Source organism: Podarcis tiliguerta (genome assembly GCF_965153285.1).
Source record: "Podarcis tiliguerta genome assembly, chromosome: 4".
Lineage (NCBI taxonomy): Eukaryota > Metazoa > Chordata > Lepidosauria > Squamata > Lacertidae > Podarcis > Podarcis tiliguerta.
Genome location: NC_139537.1, coordinates 22,989,566 through 23,000,497, shown reverse-complemented (window position 1 = coordinate 23,000,497; position 10,932 = coordinate 22,989,566). Strand labels below are relative to the sequence as shown.

Genomic DNA, 10,932 nt, shown 5'->3' with positions numbered 1-10,932 from the left:
GGGGCAAGAGTTGCGGTTGGGGGAACTGAAAAGAGAGGCTGGGGGCTGTTTGTGAGGCGTTCTGCCGCGGGAAACGCGGGCTTGGCGGGGACGCGTGTCTGGAGGTGCAATTTCACACGTTCAACCCCCCTTTGATATTCGGACGTGCATTATACACCGAAAACATTTAGTAATTGAAAGCTTTAATTTTATATGCACTGTAAAGAGTACACATGCCCAATATATACCATCGTCATTATAATTATTCTTTGTTACCAAGTCTTCACCCCAACGTCCCAGGGCAAGTTACAACAGTTAAAACGTGGTATGAAAAACAGTTTAAAACGACTTAAAATTGCCGAAGTGAAGTGGGTCCTAAAAACACGCATCTGGAGTGTCAAAAGAAGTACATGATTTATAAGGCGCAGTGCTTTATAGAGTGTCGGTCTTAGGATAGTGTCAGCCTATGAGCGTATAAAGTTCCATGCGTGAAAATACCAGCTTTGATCGCACTTCAGTGCCCTCACAATATCTCCCTAACCCTTTGCATTTACAAGTAGTAAACATTATTTTCACTACTGGTAAAACTGTTCCAATAAAAAAATCCATACACGTAGGAAGAAAGCAACTCCCAAGTATCACAATTCAGCAAGCAAAACCATCTCCGGGACTTGTTTTCTTTTTGCATAATAGATAGAATCTCAATGAAATGTTTACTAAAAGAAAAAATACAGGAGAATATGCGGACTCTAAGTCTGCCTTGAGTTCCCAGCATGAGGGAAACGCACTATATTGTACAGCATGGGTGGGATGATTTTAGTTTTGTGTGACATACTTTTCAACAATCAAACTTATAAAAGACTTACCGGTAATCTGGGTTTTTGTTATTGGATAGTGGGCCTATGCCTTTAAATGGCTAACTGGCAGTCAGAAATTCAGCTGTACATCTTTTATGAGCAATTCAATTTGACATTGTTAGCTAAGTTTCACAGGAGCTGCAAGGTAACCTTGAGGCATTGTCTATGCAAATCATTTTACAGAAAATTTTCTTTTACTTGATACTAGCAATTGGTGATCTGGAGTACTTTGTGGATAAGCTAGAGGGCACTGAAGTATATTTCCATGCTTAGCTGCATAAGGAAGTTGCAGACTCAGAAGGCACTGCATTAAACAACCTATTTTATTGCTGTTTCTTTCCTAATTGAAGAAAGAGAGTGTGTAACATGTTTACACCTGAAAAGTGTTATTCATCTTCTTGGAAGGTAGTAGAAGTCTCCATATTGCTTTGGCAAAAGCTGTTGGGACTTCTATGGCTCTGCCTGCCGTTTCCCCCAATCCTTTTCTCTGAAGCTCTGTGGCACCTTAAAAGACTAAATAGATTTTTTATGTAGGGCAGTTCTCTTTCTTCTGGCAGGTAACCCTCCCTGAGAAATGTCATCAAGAGACACCAGTTTGTTCTTTTCACAACGTTCTTGTAATATATATCTCATTAATGCTGAGGCCTTTAGTGACAATATTTCTTTCCTCTAATAATAGCTCTTCGGAAGTATTTTAGGAATCTGTCATGCAATTAAGGATGTGCTTTGTTCAGAATAAAAAAAAAGAGGGGGTTGATTGTTTATAGTAGTAAATGTGTGTTTTAGAAGAGGGGGGTGGAGTAGGAACACAGGAAATCAATTCCTCATACGGCATGAATCACTTACATTCTTGGCAGCCAAGCTCAAGTTTACAAGAATGCTCAGTTTGATCAACTTCCTTCGAAATATTGTAAGCTGAGAGCACAAAAGTGGTTGGGGAGAACAGAACAGGAGAAAAAAGATACATGCATGGATCTGTGTAGAAGGCTTAACAAATGACAAGGAAGCAGTTAATGTAGTAAATAAATGTTCTTGCTCAAAATATGTTGCAAATTTACTATTGAACTAGTGGTCAGGTGAGCGAAGAGCAAAAAGATATCCTCCTAAAGCTTTTTTGCATTGCAGAAATGGGAGAAGAAGTGAGAGCTGAAAATCAAGTTCACATTTTGAATGTGTTGCCCATTATGATTCTGCTTAAAGGCATTATTTTGCCCATTGTTGTTGTTGTTTAGTCGTTTAGTCGTGTCCGACTCTTCGTGACCCCATGGACCAGAGCATGCCAGGCACTTCTGTCTTCCACTGCCTCCGCCGTTTGGTCAATCTCATGCTGCTAGCTTCAATTCTTCGGCGATCAGCCTTCTTTATGGTCCAGCTCTCACTTCCATACATCACTACTGGGAAAACCATAGCTTTAACTATACAGACCTTTGTTGGCAAGGTGATGTCTCTACTTTTTAAGATGCTGTCTAGGTTTGTTATTGCTTTTATCCCAAGAAGCAGGTGTCTTTTAATTTCATGCCTGCTGTCACCATCTGCAGTGATCATGGAGCCCAAGAAAGTAAAGTCTCTCACTGCCTCCATTTCTTCCCCTTCTATTTGCCAGGAGATGATGGGACCAGTGGCAATGATCTTCGTTTTTTTGATGTTGAGCATCAAACCATATTTTGCGCTCTCCTCTTTCACCCTCATTAAAAGGTTCTTTAATTCCTATTCCTCCTCACTTTCTGCCATCAAGGTTGTGTCATCTGCATATCTGAGGTTGTTGATATTTCTTCCGGCAATCTTAATTCCGGCTAGGGATTCATCCAGCCCAGCCTTTCGCATGATGAATTCTGCATATAAGTTAAATAAGCAGGGAGACAATATATAGCCTTGCCGTACTCCTTTCCCAATTTTGAACCAATCATTTGTTCCATATCCAGTTCTAACTGTAGCTTCTTGTCCCACATAGAGATTTCTCAGGAGACAGATGAGGTGATCAGGCACTCCCATTTCTTTAAGAACTTGCCATAGTTTGCTGTGGTCGACACAGTCAAAGGCTTTTGCATAGTCAATGAAGCAGAAGTAGATGTCTTTCTGGAACTCTCTAGCTTTCTCCATAATCCAGCGCATGTTTGCAATTTGGTCTCTGGTTCCTCTGCCTCTTCTAAATCAAGCTTGCACTTCTGGGAGTTCTCGGTCCACATACTGCTTGAGCCTTCCTTGTAGAATTTTAAGCCTAACCTTGCTAGCGTATGAAATGAGTGCAATTGTGTGGTCATTACTAAGAGGCAAAACTGGAGTCAATTCCAGCTGAGCCAATTCCAGATGAGAGTACCTATATTATATATATATATGCATCGTTTTTAAGTATACACTTAGCGTGTTTTATGTATATATCTAAAAGGGTAAATTATGAAGCGTTTCTAAATTGTTTGGGCTGGTCAAGACCAGCAGAGGGACTGTAGCAGCCCCTGTCTTGGTGAACAATCAGTAATGCAACAAGAAACTGAGTAAATGAGTAAGAAATAAAGCACAACAGAGCTAAAATACCTACTTCCCATAAACACTGATGGGATCTGAGAACTGCACATGACTAACTCAGAAAGAGCTCATTGGGTTGCGTTGTACAGCTCATTGAAAATACCATCTCAGTGTGTGGTGACGGGGGGGGGGGGGGGCAAATTCCATACCACAGATGATTTTAAAAGGTTTTGAAAACAAAACTGCTAGTAAGGCTCTGGTGGTGGGAACATCCCATGCCTGGACTTCTGCTAATGAGACATTCCTGTTGAAAGAAAAAGATATTGCACAGTGGTAGAAGATCTGCCTTGTGGGCAGATTCAGTCTGTAGGTAAAGCTGGAAGAGACTCAAACCCTGGAGAGATGCTGCCAGTCACTGCAAGCAGTGCTGAGTTTGAGGGACAAATAGGCTGATTCAGTATAAGGCAGCTTCTTATGTTCCTGTGTTTTTTGTTCCAGAAAGGAGGGATTGCATGTTCTGCTGGTTTCCCCCCAGCTCCTTTGCTCCTTGAAAATCTGCTCTGGAAGGTTTGGGGACCCTCCAGAGAAGCATGAGAGGCAGTGGGTGGGGAGAAGAGATTGGCCAAAAGAATCTGTTGCCTCTGCTTGATCCAAATTCCATCCTTGAATGGGAGCACACAGAGGACTAGTTGGGATCCGAGGCATATTTTTATAGATTTGGATTTCGCTCCATGTACTGTTTCATTTCCCCCAGTTTTGAAAAAGGATATGATAAAAGCTCTGCATCTCCTTTACATCTGCAGGTGTAGCAGTGGACGTGCTGGACCGTTTGTCTTTCCTTGGTAATGGACTGAATGAGAGCCAACAAACTGAAGCTCAGACAGGAGAAGGCCAAAGCACTCTTTGTGGGTGGTCAAGGACTAGAATGGATGGGAGGTGACCTGCTCTTGATGAGGTTACACTCCCACAGGAAGGAGCAGGTATGTAGCTTGGGGGTACTTGTGGATTCATTGCTGTCCTTTGACGGTCAAGTGGCCTCGGTGGCTGGAGTGCCTTGCATAAGTGGCCCACTACGCCCCTATCTGGCCAGGGGTAGCCTAACTTCTGTTGTCTATACTCTGGTAATGTGTTGTATCTGGGGCTGCCTTGTGGAATTCAGCAGCATTGGATGTATTTAAATGAGGAATTATAAAATTCTAGAATAGAATAACACAGTAATTCTTTCCTGTATAACTAGCTTGGGAAGGGGTAGAGGAGAAAAGCTTTGCCAGAGCTCTTTGTCCACCATGGAGACCCCCCCCCCCACTATGCTTGTGTGAAATCCTTTGGGCATAGATCTACTGCTGGCATTAACTAGTGTTAAGCCCTGAAACTGGGCATTCCAGGGGTGGGACAGAATCAGCCCTAAATCTGTTTGATCCATGGAGGCTGGTTCATTAGGGCATATGGGGCAGTTCCCCACCAGTGTCAAGCTTTTTATTTCTTGCTGCTGTCACAGTGAGGTCTTCTGGTCATTCTGAGTTAACTGGGTGACCTGCTTTATTTTAGACAGCCAAAATGGACTTGTAATCAACCAGAAGGGCTGCTGCTGTGTGAGGTTAAAGTATTTACTGTTATTTTAATGCTTGTCTTTCTGCCAGCAAATGCCTTAAGTCACTGACAGCAGTGCTTTCTTATGTACTGTATGTTTACCCATAAACAAGACCCACTGTGTTCAGTGAGGCATACGCCCAGGTAAATGTGCCTAGCAATGCAGCCTGAATGAAGCAACTCTACTCTTAAGCTTCCATATAAATCACTCAGAGCTCAATTTATTGATCCACACAAAAACATTTTAATACTTTTAACTGTTAATTTTAATTGTTCTCAATAGTTTTTACTGATAATTTTAAGATTTATTGTAAACCAATTTGAGGCTTTATTACAATCAACAGTATGTAAATTTTGATAATTCTGCCCACTGCAGTGATTGTGATACCCTGTGCTATATGCTGTATGATTTTAAACTCTATTTTTGATGCTTTTATTTTTTTCTATACTGTATTTTGTAAAGAAATAGAATTCAAATTGTAATACAGTATAAGAAATAAAAGAAGCCATACAGATACCATTAAAAAGGAGTACGACTATAGAATCAGGGATGTGTCGTCGCCTGTTTTCAACCACAAATCCACAAGTGTGCCCTGGACCACCTGAATGAACCTTGTGGACCACAATTTGGGAACCCCTGGTCTAATGCTTTCACGTACTTCTGCGTGGGAGAATAAGGATGCAGGCATTAAATCCTTCCACTGAAAACTATATATCGTCTTTCCACAGCTGTGGTTTTATTTCATCACAAGAGGCGCACGTGCATAGAACATAGAAGAATTGTGGGAGTTCCTTGCCTTATGGTGACATTTCCATGGGGAAAGGAAGAACACAATAATAAGATTCCCTGACTATGTGTGCATATATTAATTCCTGTAAAATAGTCATTGGAAGTCATGCTTCCATTTCTCCTGAAACCCAGGAGAAAAATAATTATTCTGTTGTAAATATTTGGCTGGAGGGTTTTTGTAACAAACCTTAATGTTTTCATAGAAATCAGCGAGTGACTAATGCTTGGGAGCTGACTGAATTCATTCCAAGACCAAGAGTTATGAAACTGTGCTTTGAGCTAGCTTCCTTTCACATTACCACTCTGTCAAGTAGAGCCCTGACCTTTCAGGACCACCCTCTTCAGGAATGGAGGTCATTCTGCCTGCATCCTGTCTCACGAAGGCACACCCCTCCCCCTCCAAGTGCAAGAGAGTTTCTGCTGCTGACGGACTGTGACATTCTGCTTCCCTGTACAGATTCTGCTATGGATTTTTGTTTGCCAGTGAAACACAACAGTGGTGAAGCGAACATGAATAAAAACACACACAGCAAAAGCAACACAGTACTGTAAGATCCTTTCACTTGGAAATGCATCATGAGCTACTGAAATAGACGGCAGAGGAGCTGGAAGTGTGCCATTAATAGACAAGCTGCATCTTCCTTACTTAGATACTGTGTGGTATGATACTAAACTGAGCACTATTTCTGGGGTTCTCTTCATCTCTAGCAGTGTTTCTCTACTAACTTGTGATGCTTTTCTTAGAGCCAGTTCCCTGTGTTATCCTCTCTTCGGAGGCTAGGCCAGTGCTGCAAAACCTCAAGCCGAGGGGTTGAAATGTGACCTCTCAGAACCAAGTCACACCTCTTACTGGCACTATTTTTCAGCCTCCTTAGTTTTTTTTGCCCACCTGGACTGTGTTCTTGAACTCTCAATTATGCTTCTTGCCTGAATGGAGGATAGACAGAGGCATCTGAGAGTTTGCAAAACCAGCCTATTGTATAAAGATGAAATTTACATTAGGTGCGCCCCCCATTTTTTCTCTGGCCCCACCCATGTGCCCCCCTCGACCCCCATGGAAGGTTGTCCAGAAGGGAAGGTCGCCCACTGTCTCCAAACTGTTCCCCACCCCTGCTAGGTACATCTGTCAGGTTCCATTTTTAACTCTGTACTCCAGTTTAGGAGGCCTTCTGCCTACTTTGTAAAGGCTATAACCAAGGTAAAGGTAAAGGTAAAGGGACCATTAGGTCCAGTCGTGGACGACTCTGGGGTTGTGGCGCTCATCTCGCTTTATTGGCCGAGGGAGCCGGCGTACAGCTTCCGGGTCATGTGTCCAGCATGACTAAGCCGTTTCTGGCTAACCAGAGCAGCGCACGGAAACGCCGTTTACCTTCCCGCCGGAGCGGTGCCTATTTATCTACTTGCACTTTGATGTGCTTTCGAACTGCTAGGTTGGCAGTAGCAGGGACCGAGCAACAGGAGCTCACCCCGTCACAGGGATTCAAACCGCCAACCTTCTGATTGGCAAGTCCTAGGCTCTGTGGTTTAACCCAGAGCGCCACCCGTGTCCCTTTTATAACCAAGGACCCTTCTCCAATTTGGTTTAAACTTCTCAGAATCACTATCTGCTCTGAAAATGACCCTTGCCAGCAGGAAACAATCAAAGCATCTCGACTTGCCATGCTACCTTTGGCACTTCCTTGAACACTCTTATCTATCCCCCTGCAATTCAATTCCTTCTCACTTACTTCTACAGGAGTAACAAACACATTTGAACATGTTGCAGGTGGCAGATTTTGGCGGTACCGGTAAAAAACATAAATTGCCATATTGATTATAATTATTAACTTCTTTTTACCTCTAGGAAAGGCAGCCACTTGGATTTTCCCCTTCAGGCACAATAATATCTTGTGCCATCTCGTCTTCGAACAACCACACTCACCTGGGTCAATCAGTAACCATGAGTCAGACAAAGGTAAAACAAAGCTTTGTTTTCTGTATGCAGATGCGCCTTGCTTGGAGTGCCTTTCTGTTACACAAGGGCTGCTGCTCTGGCCAGAATGCCCTGCCTTGCCAGAGCATAGATAATAAACTGATGCTGAGCTGAAATCCCTGAGTGGCTCCTGTTTCCCAAAAATACAGTCGCAACCATGTGATAACTGGGTCTCAAGGGCACACAGCCATTTTAAAGGAAAAAGAGTTACCACTACTATGAGATAACTTTTCCTCCTAGTTTTTCAGGTCTTATGATTTTGCTTAAAACCAGTAAATAAAAAAATAAGAAGTTACTGTGCTGAAAAATATCTACAAATCACCCACCTGCTCACTCATCAACCTGTAATCCCTGTTATTGCCTGATTTATCTTTCCTGGAATAGATTGCAAACCTCTGTAGCAAGGACTATGCTACTTCTGTACAGGATCTGGGACACAGTGCTAAAGCCAGTGATGCTTTCTAGAGGGTTGCATTTGCGTTGGATCCGAGCATGAATTCCCTTGCTCTGTTTATCTCCCTTACCTTAAATGGCTGCTACCAGGACAAACAGCATCGCTCCCATGTAGCCTACCCTTCTTGGTGAAAAGCAGGCGAGCAAATGTTTGCGTAGTAAATAGCTTCAAGTTGCATGACAAGATCACACCCATACTTTAACTTATTTTAACCTTCATTTTCAAACCTTATTTCTTCTCCGTTTGGTAAAGAATGGGGAGGGAGGGGATTTTTCTTTCTTCAGTTACCCCTTCCCTCCAAGCACTGGGCAACTGGGATCAGCACAGAAATACTTGGCCTATAACTGAGAGACAGCCATGTGCTTTGACCTTCATTTTTACTAGGGGGGGGGGGGTGAAAGCCCAGGCAGGGTGGGAATTTTTTTCTTTTCGTTTTCCTTAAAAATTGGAGGGGGGACTGCCTCCCGCATTATCCTAGCTTATTCTGGACTTTCACATCTCTACCTACTCTATATATTTTTTATAGTCTAGCAACAGATTTTCTATAAAATCTTTATTGAGCTGCTTTTAAGACAGGGATTCAAGACAGGGATGTTGTGGTGCTTCCCGTCCTCTCCCTTTCACACTCTACAAGATAAAGCCATTCAAGAGTTTTAATTAGAGAGCAAACACAGGCTGTCGCTTTCCACTGTGTGACGCACATAAAAACCTATTTGCTTGTTCCAGTCTCACGCGTGCAGAACAGAACAGCTATATGAGAGCTGTTACTGCCTTTCTTAAGGCACTCAGGATATAAATGGTCACAACAGCATCAATAAGCATGTATGTTAAAATTGGGCCTTCCACCCAAATGAACAAGAGAGGGAGAAGCAAGCTGAATGCAGTGAAAAAATAGTTTTTGAAGGTTTAAGACAGGGATGGGGAACCTCAGGCCTGGAGGGGGGATGTCTCCCCCCAGACCTCTTTGCCTGGCGCTTGGCATCTTCCCGGGCCATGCCCACTCGCTGGCTGACCTTGCATCTCACCCACCTTGAGTGTTTTTGCTTGGCTGGAATATCCTTGAACACTGATAATGACTCTTGCTTGAAGGGAGGATAGAGGGGTGTGTATAAATTTGCCCACAAGTTAAAAGATAAAATTTGCATTCATTGTTCCGCACACTTTTGTGTATGGCTCCATCTGCTTTGTTCCCCCATCGCCCCAGGGTTGAGGAATGAGGCCCTCCACCCCTGTTTTAAGGGATGAATTTATCACAGGAGGTAAAAAAATAGTTGTGCTCGTTTAATTTCCATTCCAAGGCTAGGAACAAAACAGTGAAAGAAAAACAGGGTTGCTGTTGGGAAAAGGCAGTTTTCCTCCTCCGTAAAGTGTGGTTCAATTTACTTGATGTTCTGATGTCATTACTAAGTGTGTTTCTACCTGCCCTGCATCACTGAGTGCCACTGGCAGAATGCTCAGTGTGATGAGGATGCAAATTGTATTCCACCTTGCAGTAATACAGGAGGGAATTTGACACGGGCCTTCTGTTTTTTGCAAGGTATAGTTCTGCCCAAGGTTGCAGAAACACCACCCACCCCATCAAACATTCTAGGGTCCTCTAAATGCTACACAACTGGCAAGTATGTCTCTGTAGATTTGGGGGGACCTCCCCTGTGTCCCTCTAAATATGTTGACAAAAAAAGAGAGCTAGAATGGGGAGAATCAGGAACTGTTTGACCCACCCCATTAAAAAATCACAAGAGGAAGAGCTGCAGCTGCTGTAAACCAATCTATTTGTTTTAGCAAAGTAGAAGGGTATTCACTTTCCATGCAGAAATTCCCAGGTTCAATCCCTGGCATCTTAATTTAAAAGGTGTAATGAAAAGCCTCTGCCAGAGACCCTTTAGACCTCTGCCAGAGACCCTTTAGAATGAACAGTGCTGTGCTGGATGGATAAATTATCTGACTGGGTAGGAGTGGCCAACCTATGACCCTCTAAGTTGTTGGATTCCCATCAGCCCCAGCCAGCCTAACTGATGGTCAGGGATGATGACTTATAGTCCAAAAACATCTGGCAGGTCACACATTCTCCATCCCTGCTGTAGTAAAACAGCTTCCCCCTGTGTGTGTTTTTAAATGTATTTTTATTAAAAATTTTCTTGATTTACAAAGGTATGGGCAATGTCTCTCTCTTGTATTTTTTCTCCATGTAACATTTTTTTTTTTATAAATCGGCTTCATTTGTTGAGACATTAGGAAGAATAGGGGGAAAGAGGTGGAGTGGGAGGAAAGATGAGTGGGGGTGGGGTCAGGTGGTGATGTTTCTATTTTACTTAATATATGTGGGGTTTTGTGTCAGCGTTGCTTGTGCAGGTTCTCTGCTGTTCACTTGTGTTCCTTTGGTGGTGAGGTTGGGGTTGGCCTGGGGTGTGGTTGTTTGTTTGTGATTGGATGTGGTGGTCTTTGTTTTCATGTGTGAGTGGGGTGGGTGGGTGTTTTGGATCAGGTTAGCCATATTGATTTGTATGCTGTTGGTGGATTTTTGTCATTGTCTTGTTGGGCTGTGTGTGTGATAAAGGGGAGCCATACAGGGGTAAAGGCGTCTTCTTCTATTTGTCCCCGTGTCAGTTTCAGTTTATTGGTTAATTTTTCTAGTAAGGCTGTTTACAGCTTCCCCCTGTTGATTGATACTTGTCATTTGGGCCACAGCTACTTTTGGTGGTTTTGTTTTTGTAAAACTTTTGCCCACGCTAGCGGGCAGAATAAATGGCAACTGGAAGACTCCAGGTCTGTGTTCTCCAACCTGGATTTTATGAGTCATAAGATCCCACTCAGCATCAAATTATAG

At 43.0% G+C, this 10,932-nt stretch overlaps 1 long non-coding RNA gene across 4 annotated transcripts; it reads left to right on the top strand.

The window, feature by feature from the left end:
* The first annotated feature begins 9 nt into the window (after window positions 1-9).
* LOC310676726 lies at window positions 10-10,259 on the top strand. 4 transcript variants are annotated; one of them, XR_014510700.1, is made up of 4 exons: window positions 10-104; window positions 4,103-4,279; window positions 7,523-7,633; window positions 8,036-10,259. It is a non-coding gene; the product is annotated as an uncharacterized lncRNA (long non-coding RNA). The 4 variants fall into 4 exon arrangements; XR_014510701.1 differs by lacking the exon at window positions 8,036-10,259 and having other exon boundaries at window positions 7,523-7,767; XR_014510703.1 differs by lacking the exons at window positions 7,523-7,633; window positions 8,036-10,259 and adding an exon at window positions 5,883-6,218.
* Window positions 10,260-10,932: the final 673 nt, after the last annotated feature.